This window comes from Scylla paramamosain, chromosome 2 (genome assembly GCF_035594125.1).
Source record: "Scylla paramamosain isolate STU-SP2022 chromosome 2, ASM3559412v1, whole genome shotgun sequence".
NCBI lineage: Eukaryota > Metazoa > Arthropoda > Malacostraca > Decapoda > Portunidae > Scylla > Scylla paramamosain.
The window spans coordinates 8,059,270-8,079,777 of NC_087152.1; the positions used below are offsets into that span (position 1 = coordinate 8,059,270).

Sequence of the window (20,508 nt, forward strand, 5' to 3'; positions counted from 1 at the left end):
CTCTCTCTCTCTCTCTCTCTCTCTCTCTCTCTCTCTCTCTCTCTCTCTCTCTCTCTCTCTCTCTCTATACGTTCATGGAGTGGTATGCAAGGTTGGTTTCTGTTTACTGTATTCTTAGTTTCGTTGCATTTTCTTGTATATTGTAAGAGAGATCGACTTTTCCCCTTTCTCTTTCTCTCTCCGCCATCAAAAATTATCATTCCTCCTTTATCTCTTTTTTAACTTCTTTACTTTCTTTCCCTGCTGGTCTTTAAAGTGGAGAGCTACTTGTGGTAAGTTGTGTTGTTATTATTATTATTTTATTTATTTATTTTTTGTGCTACGCTGTGCTGTGCTGGGCTGAAGGAAGCACGCACGCAGACACCCTCAGTAATACGGCAGAAGCTCGTTAATGTCGTCCAAAGGAATTTTTAACTTGCCCTAACTTATGTAGCGGAAAAAAAATAAAATAAATAAATAAAAAGCTCCGTAATGTGTCCCGCATAATTGTATTAAGTACGAGGTTGCAGCTCCAGGCGACGGTCGTGCTTTCCGCCATCTGTTGAACGTAGTGACCGCTTGGGCTTCTCTCCTCCTGCTCCTCCCTCAGCCGGCCTCACGTGTTCCTCCTGCCCGTCCTTCCCAAGCTTCAGGTGTTTAACTCTATTCTCCATTACGGACAGTTTCAATACTTCATGCCGTTGTGTACAGTCATGGTCAGAAATGAAGTTAGCATCGTCATCTCCTTTGTCTTCAGTGCTTTCCTTCAAGCTCCACCTGTTTCATTCAGTTTATACAAACGGTTGCCATACTTCATGCTAGTTTTGTATTACAGTCATTTCAGAAGTATTGTTACCATTGTCACCTCTTCTGTCTTTAGTCTTATTCCTTGAAGCTTAGGTCCTCTGATCTGTAAAGAATCTATAAACTATCTGGTTCTCTTCTGTCTTTAGTCTTGTTCCCTGAAGTTTAAGTCCTCTGATCTGTAAAAAATCTATAAACTATCTGGTTTGTAAGGGAGACTGCCAACGGATCAAGGACTTTACGACTCTGAGACAAAAAAAAAAAAAAATAATTACATAAGCAGTGAGTGTAAATGTTACATAACTATGCCAGTTGTTAGTGTAAATATAAATATGATCGTGGATGAGTAACTAGAATTTATAAACCTTTCATTGCAAAATATTTCATAGCAAGCTTAATAAAATGGTCTACAGATGTTCAGAATAAAATTAAACTGGTGCTTTGGTATTGAAAGTGTTCATAACGTTCATGCTTGGTTCTGGCAGAAGCGGTCCAATGATCTCCGCTTGGGGTTCTTGGTTCTACGTGCCTGGTTGCGTTCCCTAAAGACCAAATTAAATGCCACGTCTGTTTCGGTCCGTCATTTCCTACATACCTGGTTACAATGCCTGTTCTGTTCTCAGTATTATACATATATCACTGTAATACGCCGCGTAATGTTGTGTGCTGTACTTTGCAATTTATTCGGACATGTTTCCTTGCATAGCTGGAACGTGTGCTGCATTAAAACTTACTTATCGGTAGAGCAGTTGGTGTGTGTTCCGTCAAAGAAAGAAAGAAAGAAAGAAAGAAAACTCTGAACACGAGCAATATATGACATTCCCGGCTGTGTTATGCATCTTTTAGGCAAACTCTACCACTGCTACTCCCTCTGACGTGACGCTGCGACACTGCAAGCTTTCTACACACAAGTCCCCTGAAATTTAAGGCACAACAATTTCCCGGGTCAGATAAATTCGTTGGACTGGAACCCCGAGCTTGTCATGAGTTAGGTTATTACGGCAGATAACTTTGTTCCAGGATGACTGACCCCACATTATGGAAATCTCTAATAAGTATACTCGCACTAAGGGACAGCGAGTGAACATCCTAAATCCCTTGACTTCACAGCTGTAGCGGCAATTCAGTCCTCAAATAACCACCATTTCCTTATCCTCCTAAATCCGCTTCCTCTATGTAATCTGTGCTTCTCCTTCGCACTTCAGCGTTCGTGTGTCTCAGCAATGCAAAGGGAGGGAGTTCAATACTGCCATGATAAGACCTTACGATGAAATTACAATAGAGATGAAAGGAAAGACAAAGTATCCTCCTACATATATAATTCCTTTGCTACATGTCAGTGGCATGTCGTGTCTGTGGGTGTGTTGGATCAGCCACGAGTCACCAAAAGCTTTACAAGAACACAGGGCAAGAGAGCGGACGAGTGAGGCAGTTTCTCGCGAGATGGCGAGGGAGGCCGAGAGCAAGATCGGGCATCCTGCAGCACAGCTCTCCGGTAATAAATTTTTGTTCTTCAGCCAGACATACCCAGGACGGACCCAGCCACTCGGCGAGGCAAAAAGTGCTCTTGCCGAAGAAAATTAAATTAGGAAATCATAATCAACTTTAACATTATTATGAGAGTCTTTTTGCGAGGAAACACAATTAAGGAAACTTAAAGACGCCATGGCGATACGCACCTATTCCTTAAAGGTCTACACCATACAAATGACTGGTATATGTCAAATAAAACACAGGAAGCTTAAATGTCCGAGTACCGAGCACTTCATCACAATACGTAATAAATCAAAATGGAGCATGCCTTTTACTTCGTCATCTAAGTTTAGCCTCACTTAAAAATGCAGCAATTCTTTTTATCGACATAAGTAATTATTCCCAGAATCACACACTCTACTGATCCACGTGTGTGTGTGTGTGTGTGTGTGTGTGTGTGTGTGTGTGTGTGTGTGTGTGTGTGTGTGTGTGTGTGTGTGTGTGTGTGTGTGTGTGTGTGTGTGTTGTTGTAGGGAGAAGAGGGATATTTCTCGTCATCAATGAAGATAATATACGAGGAAACTTCACCCTAATTAAAATCTTCCCGTTAATATATGAGCCAAGAGAACAAATGACATCCGAGCGGCACCAAACCCAACGTGGACGGCAACGAATCTTCCTATTTCGGACCGAAGTCTAAACATTCCCCGCGTAAAGGCTTGCCCCATACTGGACCGGTGCAAGCGTGGGATGAACGACCCTGGTTAATATTCGGCATATTCTTTTAGCCGGGCCGTTTCTGTTAACCAATGGACCAACTGTTCCCTTTTATTTCTTTCACTTTTCATATACCTTCACTAAATGGCAGAATATTTTGGTAGTTTTGTTTTACCGGCCTGTCGAGGGCAAGCATTTCTGATGAGTTTTGTGCCGTACAATACACAACAGGGAGGCAGAATACAAACAAAGGGAAAAACACAGAAAGGGAACAAGGGAAAGTATTCGTAGAGAGAGAGAGAGAGAGAGAGAGAGAGAGAGAGAGAGAGAGAGAGAGAGAGAGAGAGAGAGAGAGAGAGAGAGAGAGAGAGAGAGAGAGAGAGAGAGAGAGAGAGAGAGAGAGAGAGAGAGAGAGAGAGAGAGAGAGAGAGAGAGAGAGAGAGAGAGAGAGAGAGAGAGAGAGAGACGGGAGAAAAATGTAGTGATAAAGCTTCCTTCCAGCATCCTGCGCCCCCACAGTAATTAACGCTGCCTCGCTTCACGTGAAATAAGGTTTCCTCTCACATTAAAGAAACGGTTTCCAGCCTCGTGCACTGCGTCGCTACAGCATCATGTGTGTGGAGGTGCGAGGCTTTCCACTCCACAGCCAACGCCGCGTCCAGGCACCAGCTGGAAACACATGCAAGGGTCGCTAACAACAAATGCAAATGAGAGGGCATGACGTGCACACAGGACCGCCCCCGCCACACCTCCTCCTCCTCCTCCCAGTCGCCCGCACTCCAGTGACAGCCAACGCGATGGGAGAGAATAACGCCAGTCTGGTTATCTTCGCGACGTCATCCTAGAACTCCGGCTCATAACGTTATCTTGATGCTCTCCAAGTCACAATACGTGCAGGGATGAATGTTATTTCTGGAGTTATCTTCCAGGCGGGTAAGAACTGTGCGCTGTAGGTCATCCCGCAAGGAGGAAGAGAGGGGTGTGCCTACATTATGACAGTTTCCTTCACCGCTCCCCTCCTGCCGGGACATTCCAGCCCCTCGCACTGCCTCCACACACAGGACACCCTGATTCTGGTATGGCGTCTTCCTTCTTTCCTCACCCTAAACTCCTAAACCCTAATCTTCACATTTTAGCAGCAGGATAAATTGATGTTTATGGACAAGGTAGCACTGTGAGGAAGGCGACAGTTACTACAGAAAAAAAACACATAATGTTTTATTCCCCTTTGTAACAGCACGAACATTTTCCCACAGAAAGAGGCAGCGATAGCCGTTAACACTGAAGCTACGAATCCACCATAAAAAAGACAATAAAATAATGCTGCATCATATAAACATTAGAACAAGTCCTGCCCTAAAACCGGTAATAACCATTAACACCAGAACTACGAACTTACTCCATCGATAAAGGACAATAAAACGATGCCGTACTACAATGAATCCTGTAACTGAAAAAAGCAACATTGCCTAAAAGCTGGCAAGAAACAACGAACCAGGAGTCATAAGAACACAGGAATATACGAAAATAAGGGAAACCTACAAGAAGCCGTCAGCCCTTCACTTGACAGTCTGGATGAAACATTCGTATACCTACTTCCACCTATCATCCCCATCCAGAATCCTGATACGGCGGGCGAAGATTCCTAACCCAACACAGTCGTCCTGGGACAGTCACGACTTGGGTGCGAGGTTTACAATAATAGTATATCGAGGGAGCGTCGTCAATAGAGAGATCACACCAGTATTTAGTGTTGAAGCAATCTAGGGATCAGTGTCAGGAGGGGAATATCAAGTGATACACATCCCCGAGAGGCCGCAGGCAAGACCACTCATCATCCCGGAAGGACTGAGCGCCTCACCCCCATCACCCACGCACCCTCCATTCCCCCATCCCCTCACGCCTGGATGTACCTAAAAGGCGAGCAAGAATGGGTGCCGGTCGTTCCTCATCCCAGTAAATAAAAGTCACTGGGAGGCAAGTCTACATCACCTGCAAGACCGTCCATCATCAATAGTGGAGGAAAGAGAGCCGGATGCGTGTAAGCGGGTCTCCCAGCGGCAGTGGCAGCGGTGTGCCACTCAACTAGTGAGGGAAATAGAATGAAACTGCCAGTGGGGAATAAGAGAACACAAGTATCCGCTCTGAAAGCCAGCCATCTGCTAATCAGACGAAGTAATTCCTTACAAGCCACACACTCATGCCTCTTCTTGTTTTTTCCTTCCCTTTTTCCACTCCACAAATTTTCACTCGACATGTATTCTGCAAATTTACTCCACACACGGCCCTTTTCTGCTAAGCCTTTCCTGAATGAATGCTTCCTTTACGAATAATTCCTTGTAATTCCCACTAATATCAAGCGTCCCACGACTCCTCCTCAGCATCGCCACCCAAAGCATCGCCGCTCTTCAATAACTCCCCTGCCGGATGTAAGCCGAAACGCAGCAGCACAACACCGGATAAGGCGCTGGAGAGAGAGAGAGAGAGAGAGAGAGAGAGAGAGAGAGAGAGAGAGAGAGAGAGAGAGAGAGAGAGAGAGAGAGAGAGAGAGAGAGAGAGAGAGAGAGAGAGAGAGAGAGAGAGAGAGAGAGAGAGAGAGAGAGAGAGAGAGAGAGAGAGAGATATGCAGCGAAAAACAGGATAACAGAAGTGACACTCAAGCCACCTTACCTGTCTCTTACACCTTTAGGTAATTAACTGGGCCCCTCTATACCACATCAATTTTCCTGCCTCTCTTGTATAGGCCTAATTATTCGTGTAGGCTGACAAGTATGGCTCTGGCAGGTGGGGGACAGGCTCGACTCTAATGAGGCAGACACGAGGCGATATGTAATGAAAAAGAATAATGAGGAAGATATTTAAAGATGATGGGAAAGGGGGCGGAATTACGAGGCATTAAGAAGAGTGGGAGAAAGCTAATAACCCCCTGGAATCTCTATAAGGCTGATTTTGTCCTGTTCCTAGCCTCTATCAGCACCTCTATCCCCATCACCCTGAGTCTCTCCCCTCCTCCACTGCCAGGTCAACGCTGATGCACCAACATTACCAGGTGATTTCAGCGCGACGACGACCCGCCAGCTCCTAAAACACCTCGACGCAATCACTCTTCTCTTTAATTTAATCTTTTCTCCTCATCCTGTGCCTTTTTTTTTTCTTCCTGAACTCTTCCTGAGCTTTCTCAATTCTTTTCTTACTTCTTGTTTTCTTCTTTTTTTTTCTGCTCGCTAATCGATTCTTCTTTTGTTGCTTCTCCTTTCCTATCTTCTTTCTTCTTCGTCCTCCACCTCCTCTTCCTCTTCTTCTTTTTCTTGCCTCATCTTGGACACACACACACACACACACACACACACACACACACACACACACACACACACACACACACACACACACAGAACATTAGCATTTTTTACTACCTCCATCCTTTACAATGCACTCAATACCAATGCTCCTTTGTTTTCAGAAACCTTAATAAGAAGTTTTCCCAAGGACTTCTTATAACGTAACCCTCCCATCACCCCACACTACCCTACTCCTTTACCTTACGCATTCTGACGAAGACCCAGTAATATTCACAAGGGGCTGAGCTATTTTCGAGACGCCAGCAGGAAAGAAAGACGACATCGTAATATCCCCCCCCACGCCAGTCTCAAAGTTGCGCGAATTATGAAAAGTTTTATTAGAGCAACCCCGTAAGATATTAACTGCCGCCCAACGCTCGTGAAAATAGTAAGTAGTAAGGAAATGGTGCTTAAGGTGCAGGGTGCTTACGGTACAACACGCGGAGATCGGGATTATTACAACACCCGTGGATTTACGTGCTCCGTCAGGGTGTCGGTTCAAGAAATATCGCTTCTCCCCGCGCGGGTGTAAAGCATCGAGGAGGAGGAGGAGGAGGAGGAGGAGGAGGAGGAGGAGGAGGAGGAGGAGGAGGAGGAGGAGGCCACACGTCTGTCTGCGACCCGAGAGCATGTCTAATGTTTTCTTCACCCTTCTCTCCTTCGCTTCCCAAACACATACACGTTCTCTCTCTCTCTCTCTCTCTCTCTCTCTCTCTCTCTCTCTCTCTCTCTCTCTCTCTCTCTCTCTCTCTCTCTCTCTCTCTCTCTGTGTGTCCGTCTATATCTCGTCTGGTTTTTCTTATTTTTTTCTTTTGCAATGATGTTTTCTGTTTTTTTTTATAGAAAGGAAAGGGCTGTCTCTCTCTCTCTCTCTCTCTCTCTCTCTCTCTCTCTCTCTCTCTCTCTCTCTCTCTCTCTCTCTCTCTCTCTGCTAAATACGTGCGTCATATTGATTTCAATCACTTTTTAGAATAAATCGGTTTATTTGTAGTTTTTTTTGGGGGGCACTATTTTAAATTCCTACTTGAGATACTTTGAATGTGTCTATCCTCCCCGTTTCTCTCTCTCTCTCTCTCTCTCTCTCTCTCTCTCTCTCTCTCTCTCTCTCTCTCTCTCTCTCTCTCTCTCTCTCTCTCTCTAAACACTCGAGCACACAGGGACTAACTTTGCACCAATTAGACGTGGTAGACAACTCACATAATCCATACAGTGAATAGGCCATCGTCGCTAATTAATCACCTAAGTGCAATTAAGCCAGTTATCGTTCATTACCGTAATCATGACAAAGGGCCGCCACCCAAACCTGTGCACTACTATATCCGCACACACATACACATACACACACACACACATACACACACACACACACACACAATGACCCGTATTATTATTTTATTCTTTACTCTAATGCAAAAAATATATATGCAAATTAATTGTGAACGATTTGTGTATTCATTGTGCAAGTCTCTCTCTCTCTCTCTCTCTCTCTCTCTCTCTCTCTCTCTCTCTCTCTCTCTCTCTCTCTCTCTCTCTCTCTCTCTCTCTCTCTCTCTCTCTCTCTCAATACTCACGAAACTGACGACACGTGTTAAATGTACGACTCATCACAAACCTGAAAAGAGAGAGCAACAAAATGTAACATAATGAAGAGAAAAATATCATGTAAAAAAATAAAAATATGATAGTAATACTTCTACAACTCTTGGTGGTGGTGGTGGTGGTGGTGACAATGATGACAACAACAACTACATCGTACTAATACTAATAAGGTTCTGGATAACGAAAGGGTGAAGGGGAGTGAAGTGGTGGAGGGCACTGAAAAACAGCAAATTAGATAGGAGAGAGAGAGAGAGAGAGAGAGAGAGAGAGAGAGAGAGAGAGAGAGAGAGAGAGAGAGAGAGAGAGAGAGAGAGAGAGAGAGAGAGAGAGAGAGAGAGAGAGAGAGAGAGAGAGAGAGAGAGAGAGAAACACTTGAGACTGAAGGACTGGGGAGGAGGAGGAGTGGAGAAGTGGGCAAAGAAATAGATCTATGCAGAGTGGAGCTGTGGTGGGTGGCGATCTTGGGGGATCTGGCGGTGAAACACTTGTTTAGAAGACAACACCTAGGTATAGAATAAAGGGCTGGGAGACTTGGGGCCGCGAAGCACCTGGAGAACAAACGATGCAGGGAAGAAAGGTGAGAGGGTGCATCTAGTTAGCGTGGGGATGGAGGGCAGGCTGCAGGATGAAGTGTGGAAGTGAGAGCTGCATCTAGTTAGCGGAGAAGGTGAAGCCCAACCAGCCGGAGGGAAGGAAGGCCTGGTGGGGCAGGGATGTATCTTGTTAACGGAGGTGTGAGAAGAGATCAGAGAGAGAGAGAGAGAGAGAGAGAGAGAGAGAGAGAGAGAGAGAGAGAGAGAGAGAGAGAGAGAGAGAGAGAGAGAGAGAGAGAGAGAGAGAGAGAGAGAGAGAGAGAGAGAGAGAGAGAGAGAGAGAGAGAGAGAGCAATACAACTGAGTCAATGGACGGACGAAAACAAGATGAGACAAGAGAGGACTCTAAGCACATCCCTAATTAGTGAAGATCTCAGTCCAGGTATAAGGAGAAGAAAGGCAGTCCAGGTATAAAGGGAAGAAAGACAAATTACTGAGACTGGTACGCGACCATGGAGGGGCAGAGGCATCAGGGGCAGCAAGGGGGAGGGGAGGAAAGGCGACAACAAGCTGGAAGTCACGGTGATGGGGTGCGGCATACCTGGCTAGCGAAGTGGCGACACCAGACTTGTATAGAGGATGTATAGAATGAGCAGCAGCACCACCAGGATGGCGTAAGTTACCGCCACGGCGTGCTGTTCTGTCCCCCTGGGCATCTTGAGCCTCGCCCGGAAGAGGAGGGAGAGGAGTAGGAAAAGGAGGGCGAAGGAGGAAGGGGTGACTGATGAGAAGGGAGATGAGGGTTCTCGGCGGGAGGAAGGGCGGGGAGATCAACGCAAATTGGAGTGGGAAGAGCGACTGGGGTGTACTGAATGAGCTGGGGGGAGGAGGAAGAGGAGAAGGAAGATCAGGGCGAGGAGGAGGAGGAGGAGGTGGTGGGTGATGGTGGTCACAGCGGGGTGTAAGGCAGAACTGATTGGCCAGACTTCATGCCCACACCTCCCCACCTCACCTGCCCTGCCAGCCTACCACTTGGTGCCTCCATCCCCTATGCCCACTGCCCCCTGCCAGCCTTCCCCCGTGCCTCGCAGCTCCTCCACTGACGCCTCACCATTTGGGAACAAAACACCACCAACTGTTTGAATATCTCTGTGTCATTACCAGCCTGTCGATCCCCCTCCGCACCTTCATGTTTTCTGGAAGACGAGTAAAAAGAGAGGAAAAAAAGAAAAATAGAAGACATACCAGGAGGTAAAGGAAGAGGAGGAGGAAAGGCGATAAATACTTGCCTAGTGACATGAAAGGACGAGAAGATCAAGCAGTTCTCTTTTTACTACTCACCCACCCGCCACCTCCACCTCCTCCACTCCTCCTACTCCTCCTCCCTCCACCTTCCCTTCATTTTTCGGGTTAATGTAAACAAACGGAACTAAATTACCCTCCTTGGCATATGGAAGGTGACGGGTACGGGGTTTGATTATAACTCTCTCTCTCTCTCTCTCTCTCTCTCTCTCTCTCTCTCTCTCTCTCTCTCTCTCTCTCTCTCTCTCTCTCTCTCTCTCTCTCTCTCTCTCTCAAGATGTAAAGACTAGTGGATCTTATTTCTCCCTTCTTCTATCTCTCTCTTCCTCTTGCTTATTCTTCCTCTTCTTTCTCCTTCTTCTATTTCCTCCTCCTCCTCCTCCTCCTCCTCCTCTTCCTCCTCCTCTCATACCAGCACTCAACTGGCTAATGCAAACTCAGTTCTTATCAGAGGCTCAGTTATAGACGGTAGATATTCAGGAGGAAGGAGGGAAGGAAGAAAGGAATGGAAGGGGAAAGAAAAGGAACAAGGGATAATGAAGAATGACGGAAGAGGAGGCAGAACAGTACAGATAATAAAGGTAGTGATAATAATTTACTAAGGTTATGTGTAGATTTGTCCTTAATGGTTCTTCAGAGTCTCAATAGCTTTTCCTTTTATCACCATCGTCGTCGTCGTCTTCGTCTGCTGCTGCTGTTACTGCTGCTTCACCTCCCCTTACTCCTAATCCCGCTCTTCCATTAGCTGCACACTGTTTATCTTAGCTATTTTGGGGCCCAAGGACGGACGCCGTATATTTCCATACTTGATTATATTACTACTGCTGCTGCTACCACCACCACCACCACCACCACCAGCACCAGCTCCTCCTCATCCTCCTTCTCCTCTACTTTCTCGTTACCCTCCACCTCCATCTCGTTCTCTCCCTCCTTGCCTTCTTCCTCTCTTCGTTCATTACCTTCTTTGTCACCTTCTTCCACCGCAAGATATTAGTTTGGAGAGGAGAGAAATGGAACGAAAGAGTGGCCGCGAGGAATGCAGGGAGAGGGAGAGAGAGAGAGAGGAGGGGAGGAGAGAGGAAAGGAATGGGGGAAAGGAGGGACGAGAAGAAAGATGTTTGGACAGAGCAAAAACAGTAATGGCAGGCAGTGACGTCACAAAGATAAGCGAACATCCCGCCAGCTGTAAAAGGGAAGGAAGGAGGAATGAGGAAAGAAGATACAGTAAGAGGGGGAGACTATGTAGATGGATGTGAAAGAAAAAGGAGTATGAGGAGGCAATGGTTAAGATGGGAGGCATACTTGGAAAATAGAAAAAATTGAGAGAGAGATTACGAGGAAAAGGAAGAGAGGAAGAGGACACAGATTTAGATGGAGAACATAGTAATATACGAGTATATAAGATTAAAAAGAAAAAGAAAAGGAAGACGAAGAAAAGGTCTAGCTAAAGACATGCCTAGAGAGGGGACAAGATAATAAAATGGGTTAGGAGGAATATAAAATAAACAGGAGGCATATATTAAGATAGTGACATGGTTAGGATGGGAATAAAAAAAGAGATTACAAGATTACGAAAAGGAAAGGGGAGGAAGGGGAGGAAGGAAAGGTTAATATAAAAAAAATGAGTGGCCAAAGGTTAATATAAAGGTGTACCTGTTATAAAGAGGCACACAGGTGAATGAAAGGCAGTCCATTACTATCAAGTTATGAACGGTGGTGGTGAGCAATTAAGAAACGTGAAGACAAGCGGATAATTATGTCCTTTCCGCCACTCCTCTCTCATCACCGTCACCTCGCCTCTCTCCTCCCTCCACTCCACTCCCTCCACTCCACGCTCCACAAACCCCTGATGTAATTTCCATCTTCCCCCCTAACATTTTTTTCCCCCTTCATCATCCGTTTTTCACCTCCTTTGTCCTTTTCATCATCACTATTGTCTTTCTGTCCCCTCCCCCTCCCCCTCATCCTCTTCACCTTTTTCCTCCTCTTCCCACTCCATTCCCTCTCCTCCATCCAGCAGTTTTGCCACATAAGTTGCCGGTCGCTCTTCCCCTTCCTTAACCCGACACTGCAAACAAATAATGAAAACAAAAATAACTAACAATCGCTCAACCTTTCAACGGTGCAACCTCGAGTGAAATATTTGCTCGTGCTGAAATATTTGCGCTCTCTCTCTCTCTCTCTCTCTCTCTCTCTCTCTCTCTCTCTCTCTCTCTCTCTCTCTCTCTCTCTCTCTCTCTCTCTCTCTCTCTCTCTCGCCTGCAGGAAACCAAGCAGCGCGTAACACCGACAGGGACACGCGCCCGACAAGGGAAGACAGCAATGTGTCACCATTACGCCCTCGCCAGTACACTGCAGCCGCCACTGCCGCCGCCACCATCACCACTTTCACCACACAGCTATGCCACACACACACACACACACACACACACACACACACACACACACACACCACGATTCCCAACACTCCCAAAACTGCTACTTTACAACCACACACAACACAGAACGACAGTACAAGAAAAAAACAGCACATCAAAACCTTCCCAAAAGAAAGCAACATAACACACACGCATGCGCAACACAGGGCGGTCTTCGCACCCCACCACACCACACATACAACACAATGTTAAGTCACCACCACTAACACCACCACCAGAAGTCAGCCAGCACCCGTTCCCTGTGAGACACGCATGAATATGGACGTGTAGGAAGCACTCTCTCTCTCTCTCTCTCTCTCTCTCTCTCTCTCTCTCTCTCTCTCTCTCTCTCTCTCTCTCTCTCTCTCTCTCTCTCTCTCTCTCTCTCTCTCTCTCTCTCTCTCTCTCTCTCTCTCTCTCTCTCTCTCTCTCTCTCTCTCTCTCTCTCTCTCTCTCTCTCTCCTCACCAGCTCACCAGGACACGCCACGCCGCCTTCAGGAATAGGAAGGTAGCACACAGGAACAGAGGAAGAGACAGGGAAGGGTTAGGGACGTGTGTGTGAGTGCGCGCGTGTGTGTGCGCGCGCGCGTGTGTGTGTAGGCGACTCCCTTAACTTAACCCAATTCCACCATCTGTTACAGGGGACGTGCTCGAGCCAAGAGGGAGGCAAGGCGGGTCAAAGGGAAATAGGGGACACGAGGCAGAAATGAAGTGAATGTGGCTTTGCTCCTCACGGGCGATTAGAGGAAGGCATCTGGTAGCTAAGAGGCGAGATGGTTCACGAGCCTCGCCGCCAGAGAGAGAGAGAGAGAGAGAGAGAGAGAGAGAGAGAGAGAGAGAGAGAGAGAGAGAGAGAGAGAGAGAGAGAGAGAGAGAGAGAGAGAGAGAGAGAGAGAGAGAGAGAGAGAGAGAGAGAGAGAGAGAGAGAGAGAGAGAGAGAGAGAGAGAGAGAGAGAGAGAGAGACCAGGGCCGGCTTGTCATTGGTGGGAAACGGGCACCATGGAGAGAACCAATCCGGTGGCAGTATATAATTGCAGGGCAGCACGTGGCCAGGCTGATGGGTGGCGCGCTGTCCCCTCCTGTCACGCCCGCCCCGTCACTCATCCCCACCACCCCCTAACACACCCACCCACGACCCTATCAACACCACTCCACCCCCCATCTACCTCCAGTGCACTTCAGTGTTCTCATTGGTATACGACATGGAATTATGTATAAAGCTTTTTTGTCCGAGGCTTTTGTTTATCAGTCTTGTCATAAATCCCCTTTTGAAGCTGCATATAAATGAACTAATGAGCAAGCGAGAGAGAGAGAGAGAGAGAGAGAGAGAGAGAGAGAGAGAGAGAGAGAGAGAGAGAGAGAGAGAGAGAGAGAGAGAGAGAGAGGCATACTCATGTCCCTCTGGTTGTTTGCATGTCTCTCAGGAAAACAATCATTTCTCCGGCCCCTTCCCCTCTTCGACCCCCTTCCTCCTCCTCTTTATTTCCTCACCCCTTTCTCCCCAACCCCAATCCATACACAGAGCACAGTGCCTTTATCTCTCTCCCCCTCTCTCTCCCATCACTCTCCCTGTGCCTAAAACAACAAATATACAAGACTAAAAGATCCTCCCTCTTTTTCTTGCTCTCCCTTCCTCTCCCTCTCTCTCTCCCTCTCCCTCACCTGGCCTTTCACCCATTTTCCTCCTCCCCCCTCACCTAGTCTTCGCCATTAAGAGAGAGAGAAAGAGTCACTAACAGCCTCCTCTTCTCTAATGGCTGCCTTTGACTGTACAGGGACAAGATGGGAGGGTGGAGTGCAAGAAAGGAAAGGGAGATAAAGTGTTGGAGTTATGGAGGGAGAGATTGAGGAAAGGTAGAAAGAAGGAATGGAACGTGCGTGTTACTGTGGAGAGAAGATGGAAGGATGGAGTGCAAGGAAAGAAAGGAGAGAGAGATAAAGTGTTGGGAGTTATGGAGGGAGGGATTGAGAGAAGGTACAAAGAAAGAATGAAACCTAACTACGTGTTACTGGAGAGAGAGCGAGTGGAAGTTGGTTGAAGAGGAGAGAAAGCTACGTGGGAAACAAACCAGGAAGTAAATAATAGAATTAAGCTGGAAAATATAAAAGTTTGTTTTTTAAAAGGTGGAAAAATGGATGGAAAAAAATAAAATATACTAAAACCGTGAGTGAAAAGAGAATGTGCTGTTTATTAAAGATGAAAATATCTACGAGGAAGAGGAGTAGAAGGGAGAGGTAGGTGGGAGAGAGAAAATGAGAGGGAGCATGAAACAAGTGAAAGGAACAATGAAGGAGGGACTAACACTCTTTTCTTTAGGGGTCCTTTCTTCTTTGAGAGAGAGAGAGAGAGAGAGAGAGAGAGAGAGAGAGAGAGAGAGAGAGAGAGAGAGAGAGAGAGAGAGAGAGAGAGAGAGAGAGAGAGAGAGAGCTACGAAATACACCAACATCTGTGAAAGTCTACGTCACCTCCCGGCCATATTTCACAACCTAGCCACACACACACACACACACACACACACACACACACACACACACACACACACACACACACACACACACACACACATATAATCCATTTACCCTCTATCGTCTTCCCTACGAGCACCAACACCACCTCACCCCCCTTCACCATCTCCCCAGCACTCTCACATACCTCGAACACTATAAACAACAGCTTATAACACTTATATTATAGCAAAAGAAAAGGAGAGGCGGAGAAAATAAAAAAAAAAAATGTCTTATCTTTCATCAGTGTCGAATAAAAACGCCAAGTTATCCACGACTCCACTTCCTCTAATGGATGTTACCTTTGTTATCTTCACTGAGCTTCACTGCTGGCAATAAGAACACGAGAAGAAAAAAAATACAGGCAACAGAGGAGAAAAATATGAAGGTTGTACACAAGAGCATTAGTTTTCCGTCTTTTAATGTCTCGAGTCCACAAAGAGATAAGGGCGGGAGAGAGAGAGAGAGAGAGAGAGAGAGAGAGAGAGAGAGAGAGAGAGAGAGAGAGAGAGAGAGAGAGAGAGAGAGAGAGAGAGAGAGAGAGAGAGAGAGAGAGAGAGAGAGAGAGAGAGAGAGAGAGAGAGGCAGGAAGAGACGTAGATGGAGAAAGGGAAGATATAATGAACGAGAGGAATGGGAGGGAAAAGACGAACGACAGAACGAAGCTGTGATGGGAGAAGAAAGTTAAAAGGATTGTAAGGAAAAGAGAAACGTCGAGGGAAGGCCAAATTTGTACAGGGATAATGAAGGGAGGGGGAGAGAGAGAGAGGGAAGCAGTAAGAACATAACGAAATAATGAAGGAACAAAGGAACGCAGAGGAAAGAAACGAATGCAGTCGGTAAACAAACACGAGGATTGTAAACACGAGGGGGAAAAAAAAAAGAGATGGAAGAAAAAAATGCATGGAAAGAGGTACAAGGGGTGAGTAAAAATGTAAAACGGATGAAAAGCGAGGCAGGCAAAACAACAACGAAGGGGAGGACAGAAATGAAGGACAACGGGAGAAAAGGAGAGATGAAAAATGGTGAAAGGTTCAAATTCCATCATTCAGTTAGTCATTTGGATGGATGGAATATTCGGCAAAGGTTGAATTAGACTAGAATGGGAGGAGGGTTGCGTCAATTTAGATTTACTTTAGGTTAGGTTCACTTTACCTATTATTCTCATTAAAATGTTGTGCTCAGCCTGACTTGATGTGTCATAGTGTAAAGAAAAAAGTAATAGTAAAATAGTAGACGTGTTGTTCCAGTTGTGAAAAGTAATTATATATGTAGATGCTTAAACATGACACTATTCGTATGTATTTGTGTGTGTGTGTGTGTGTGTGTGTGTGTGTGTGTGTGTGTGTGTGTGTGTGTGTGTGTGTGTGTGTGTGTGTGTGTGTGTGTGTGTGTGTGTGTGTGTGTGTGTGTGTGTGTGTGTGTGTGTGTGTGTGTGTGTGTGTGTGTGTGTGTGTGTGTCATGACAGACAAACAGACAAATACACACACACATATAGACAGACAGACAGACAGACAACCAGAACACAGAAAACATCCTACAATTTCATTTGGTCAGAGTAAAAATCCAATAAATTAATACTGCAAATGCTCGACCCATCTACTGCACAATTATTTTCCATGACCTTTGCATTGTTATGACGCAAGCTTTACTGCTACCCGCTGCAACACAAACTACTTTTCATGCACTTATGCAGAACCATTCTTTCTTTGTTTTTCCCTTTGAAACACTAAGCTATATAACATTTACCCCTCTCCCTCTCCCTCTCTCTCTCTCTCTCTCTCTCTCTCTCTCTCTCTCTCTCTCTCTCTCTCTCTCTCTCTCAAGAAACAAGACAGTCTCCTCCTCCTCCTCCTCCTCCTCCTCCTTTTCCCATCATTCCTCTCCGCTCATCTCCACCCTTTCCGTTCCCTTCTCTAGAAATATACAGTAGAGAGGATGGGAGAGGAAGGGACAGGCGTATGTTCACCTTAATTTCCTGAACCAAGGAGGTGAGAGACTGGAATTTCCTGGAAGAGATCTGGAGACTTGGGAGAAAGGGAGAAAGAGAGGGATGGAGATACGGAGGGGAGGGAGGGAGGGAGGGAAAACGGAAGGGAGGGAGGGAAGTAGATAAGATGTTGTTGGAAGAATGGAGGAAAAAGACGTACATTTGTTGCTCAGAGAGAGAGAGAGAGAGAGAGAGAGAGAGAGAGAGAGAGAGAGAGAGAGAGAGAGAGAGAGAGAGAGAGAGAGAGAGAGAGAGAGAGAGAGAGAGAGAGAGAGAGAGAGAGAGAGAGAAACAAAAAAACAAAGACACGCATCCCAAGAAAATTAATTATACTAAAACGAACAGGAACAACAGGGAGAAAAGAATCAGAAAAAAAAATAAATAAAAAACTCATGGAAAATCCCCGAGAAAAGAGTAAAAAGTGGAAAAAACAACACAAAATAAAAAAAAAATCATAAAAAAAGAGAAAACACCTACCAATCACAAAAGAAAAGGTGTGTGTGTGTGTGTGTGTGTGTGTGTGTGTGTGTGTGTGTGTGTGTGTGTGTGTGTGTGTGTGTGTGTGTGTGTGTGTGTGTGTGTGTGTGTGTGTGTGTGTGTGTGTGTGTGTGTGTGTGTGTGTGTGTGCAAGCGCGCGCGTGAGTCTCAGTATCTGTTTGAGGCAACGGAAGCAATAAAGCGAGATGGAAAAAATAGGAAGAGGAAAAGAAAGAGCTTCGGTTACATAACACGAGGAGAGAAAATACCCGTTTTCTATTCCCCCAAACCTCCTTACACCACACGAGACGGGCGACATACAATTACCTGAGTGTATGAGCATGGCAGGAGGGAAGTGGGGGGGGAAGAGAGCGGAAGGAGCGGCGGGGAGTAGCGAGGCAGGGAGTGGCGAACTGGGATAAGGTTGACTAGGAGGATAAGACATGACTGGGAGTGTGCGGGAACTAAGCAGGGCTGGGTTGAGGTGCAGAGAGTGACTAGTACATGATGAACGAAAGCAGAGAGTCTGGCAGTGACGACTCCTCAGGTGAGTGTAGAAGAACTGCAAATAGAAGTAGGACGAGGATAAAGACGAGGGCGGGCGACGAGGACGAGCATGAGAAACGAGGGATAATAAAGGCAGACGAGGAACAGGAAAAAAAAAAAGAACATAGACGAATAGAACAAACACGGTACAAAGGAAGCAGCAGACGGAGGGACAAAAACATAAGAACGGTCAAGGGAGGAGGAGGAGGAGGAGGAGGAGGAGGAGGAGGAGGAGGAGGAGGAGGAGGAGGAGGAGGAGGAGAAGGCACTACTAGCTGGAGAAGAGGAGGAAAAGAGATCAAAGAAAGGAGAAAAACCGAGAATAAAAAGGCGAGGCAGTGTAGGTGGAGGAGGAGGAGGAGGAGGAGGAGGAGGAGGAGGAGGAGGAGGAGGAGGAGGAGGAGGAGGAGGAGGAGGAGGAGGAGGAGGAGGAGGAGGAGGAGGAGGAGAAGGAGGAGGAGGAGGAGGAGGAGGAGAGTAAGATTGGCAATACGAAGGCAGTAAAAGAGACACATGCTGCGAAAAACACCAAAAGAAACGAAGGAAATAGAACGGGAGAAAATTAGGCAGGGAATGCACAGCCTGGTTGAGAGAGAGAGAGAGAGAGAGAGAGAGAGAGAGAGAGAGAGAGAGAGAGAGAGAGAGAGAGAGAGAGAGAGAGAGAGAGAGAGAGAGAGAGAGAGAGGAGAGGAGAGGAGAGGAGAGGAGAGGAGAGGAGAGGAGAGGAGAGGAGAGGAGAGGAGAGGAGAGGAGAGGAGAGGAGAGAAGAGAAGAGAAGAGAAGAGAAGAGAAGAGAAGAGGAGAGGAGAGAAAAGAAGAGGAGGAGGAGGAAAGCAGTCACACAAACCTTACAGCACGTTGCCACGGAAGTACTTGCAAGGAAGGACAATAAGGGAAAAGTAGAAGAGAGAAAAAGGAAAACATGAAACCACCAGGAAACTACGCAGTAGGAGGAGGAGAGCAAAGACGAGAAGGCAGAAACGGAGGCGGCGGCGGAAGGAGAAAAAAATAAAATAAAATAAAATAAAATAACGAAAAAATAAAGAAATGGAAAACGACACAACAAAAGGAAGCAGCAGCAGCAGCAGCAGCACAACACAACGAAAGAAACTAGTAGAAATCTAACATAACACAAAGAAAAATTGATGAAAAAAAAAAGAATAGCAGAGAACACGAAAGAAAAACAAAAGACAAACAAGACAACCACACAGACCCACAGACAGACAGAGAGGAGGAGGTGCTCATGATTCAACTTGCCTCACGAGGACACGGAGACGCCCACGCGGTACAGCAAGTAGACCGCCACCAGGAGGAGGACCAGCGTGAAGTAGGTGAGGAGCACGGAGACCAGCTCAGAGCCACCCTCAAGACCCACGGGGATTTTCTTCGGTTTCTGAGCTCGCGGCGTGATACCCATTGTGCCAGGCAACGAGATGTGGTGTTGAGGTGGTGTAGATGGGTAGAAGAGGGAGTAAACTAAGGTGAGGTGAGAAAGATTAGAAGAGAGGGTAGGTAGGAAACTGTTGTGATGAAAGGGGAGAGAAACGGGAGAGAGGAGAGAGGGGAGAGGGTGTTGGTGCTTGAGGTGGAGTGTGTGGGGCGCGTGAAGTTGTTGTTTGTGTATGTGTGTGGCGGAATGTAGGCGTGAGGCAGGCAGGCTGGCTGGTAGGGAGGGGAGGAGAGAGGCAGGCTGGGTAGCAGGGAGGGGAGAAGAAAGGCAGGCTGGCTGTAAAACTCCTCACTCCCTCTCTCTTTCGATCGTCAATTCCTCTGGTTCTCTGTGCCGCCCGTGTTATCCCTGAGAGAGGGTGGAGAGTCTTGCTGGGGAAGGAAGGAAGGAAGGAAGAGAAGAATATCTAGCTTTCTCTGTCTGTCTCTCTTCTTTCTCTTCCTCTCTCCTTCTCTCCTTCCCTCTCTAACTCCCTCACTTCAGTAAAAGTCAGCTTCCTTCTTTCTCGCTCACACTTCCACTTCCTCTACAGTGTTTAACTAATCCAACTTTTTTTCCAGCCACACGCACAAAAAAGTCATCTTAATGAGGCAAAAGAAAAATTATTTGAAGTTTCCTGCCACTGGCTTTTCTAATTCTTTTCTCCATTTTCTTTTCCATTGCTTCTCCTCCTCCTCCTCCTCCTCCTCCTCCTCCTCCTCCTCCTCCTCCTCTTACTCCTCCTCCTCCTTCAGGAAACCAAAAAGCTATTTCTTTCCTCTGTTCTTATTTCTGGACATTCAATGGCTGGAGAGGGAAAGGGATGGGGGGGCAGGGAGGGGAAGCGGTGGGCGGACGGAGAGAGAGAGAGAGAGAGAGAGAGAGAGAGAGAGAGAGAGAGAGAGAGAGAGAGAGAGAGAGAGAGAGAGAGAGAGAGAGAGAGAGAGAGAGAGAGAGAGAGAGAGCACTGGCTGTTTATAGTGTTATGATAAGTCAAGGAGGTAGAAGGGAGGTAGGGAGAGAGAGAGAAAAGTGTTTTATTTATTTATTCTCCTTCCTCCTCTTCACTATCGTGTGTTCTATTTCAGCCTAGGATATGAGCGTCAAATCTCACAGCCTAATGCGTTTTATCAGAGTTCTGGCTTTCTCTCTCTCTCTCTCTCTCTCTCTCTCTCTCTCTCTCTCTCTCTCTCTCTCTCTCTCTCTCTCTCTCTCTCTGCAGCAAAAGCGACATCTGGAAGGTAAGCCAATTTAAGGTATAGGCAGTGCGGAGGGAGGGAGAGTGGGAGGGACGGAGAGATGGCGGGTGGGTGGTAGGGAGGGAGAAAGGGAGGGAAGACGCTGGGAGAGACGTTGGGGAAAACTGCCTTTAAGCCTTTACGAAAACTAACACTTT

The 20,508-nt window shown here is 46.6% G+C and overlaps 1 protein-coding gene across 3 annotated transcripts in view; it reads right to left on the reverse strand.

Annotated features, from left to right (window-relative positions):
* Nucleotides 1-19,714, reverse strand: part of LOC135109547 (ligand of Numb protein X 2-like) — a 62,599-nt gene extending 42,885 nt beyond the window's left edge. For 2 of the 3 annotated variants that reach the window (XM_064020975.1, XM_064020955.1), the window contains exon 1: nt 9,045-9,418. The gene's annotated coding sequence lies outside the window, so the exon portion shown is untranslated. Of the gene's footprint in view, nt 1-9,044; nt 9,419-18,940 lie in introns of those variants that run through there. The other variant, XM_064020964.1, reaches the window with a different exon arrangement.
* Between the last annotated feature and the right edge of the window lie 794 nt (nt 19,715-20,508).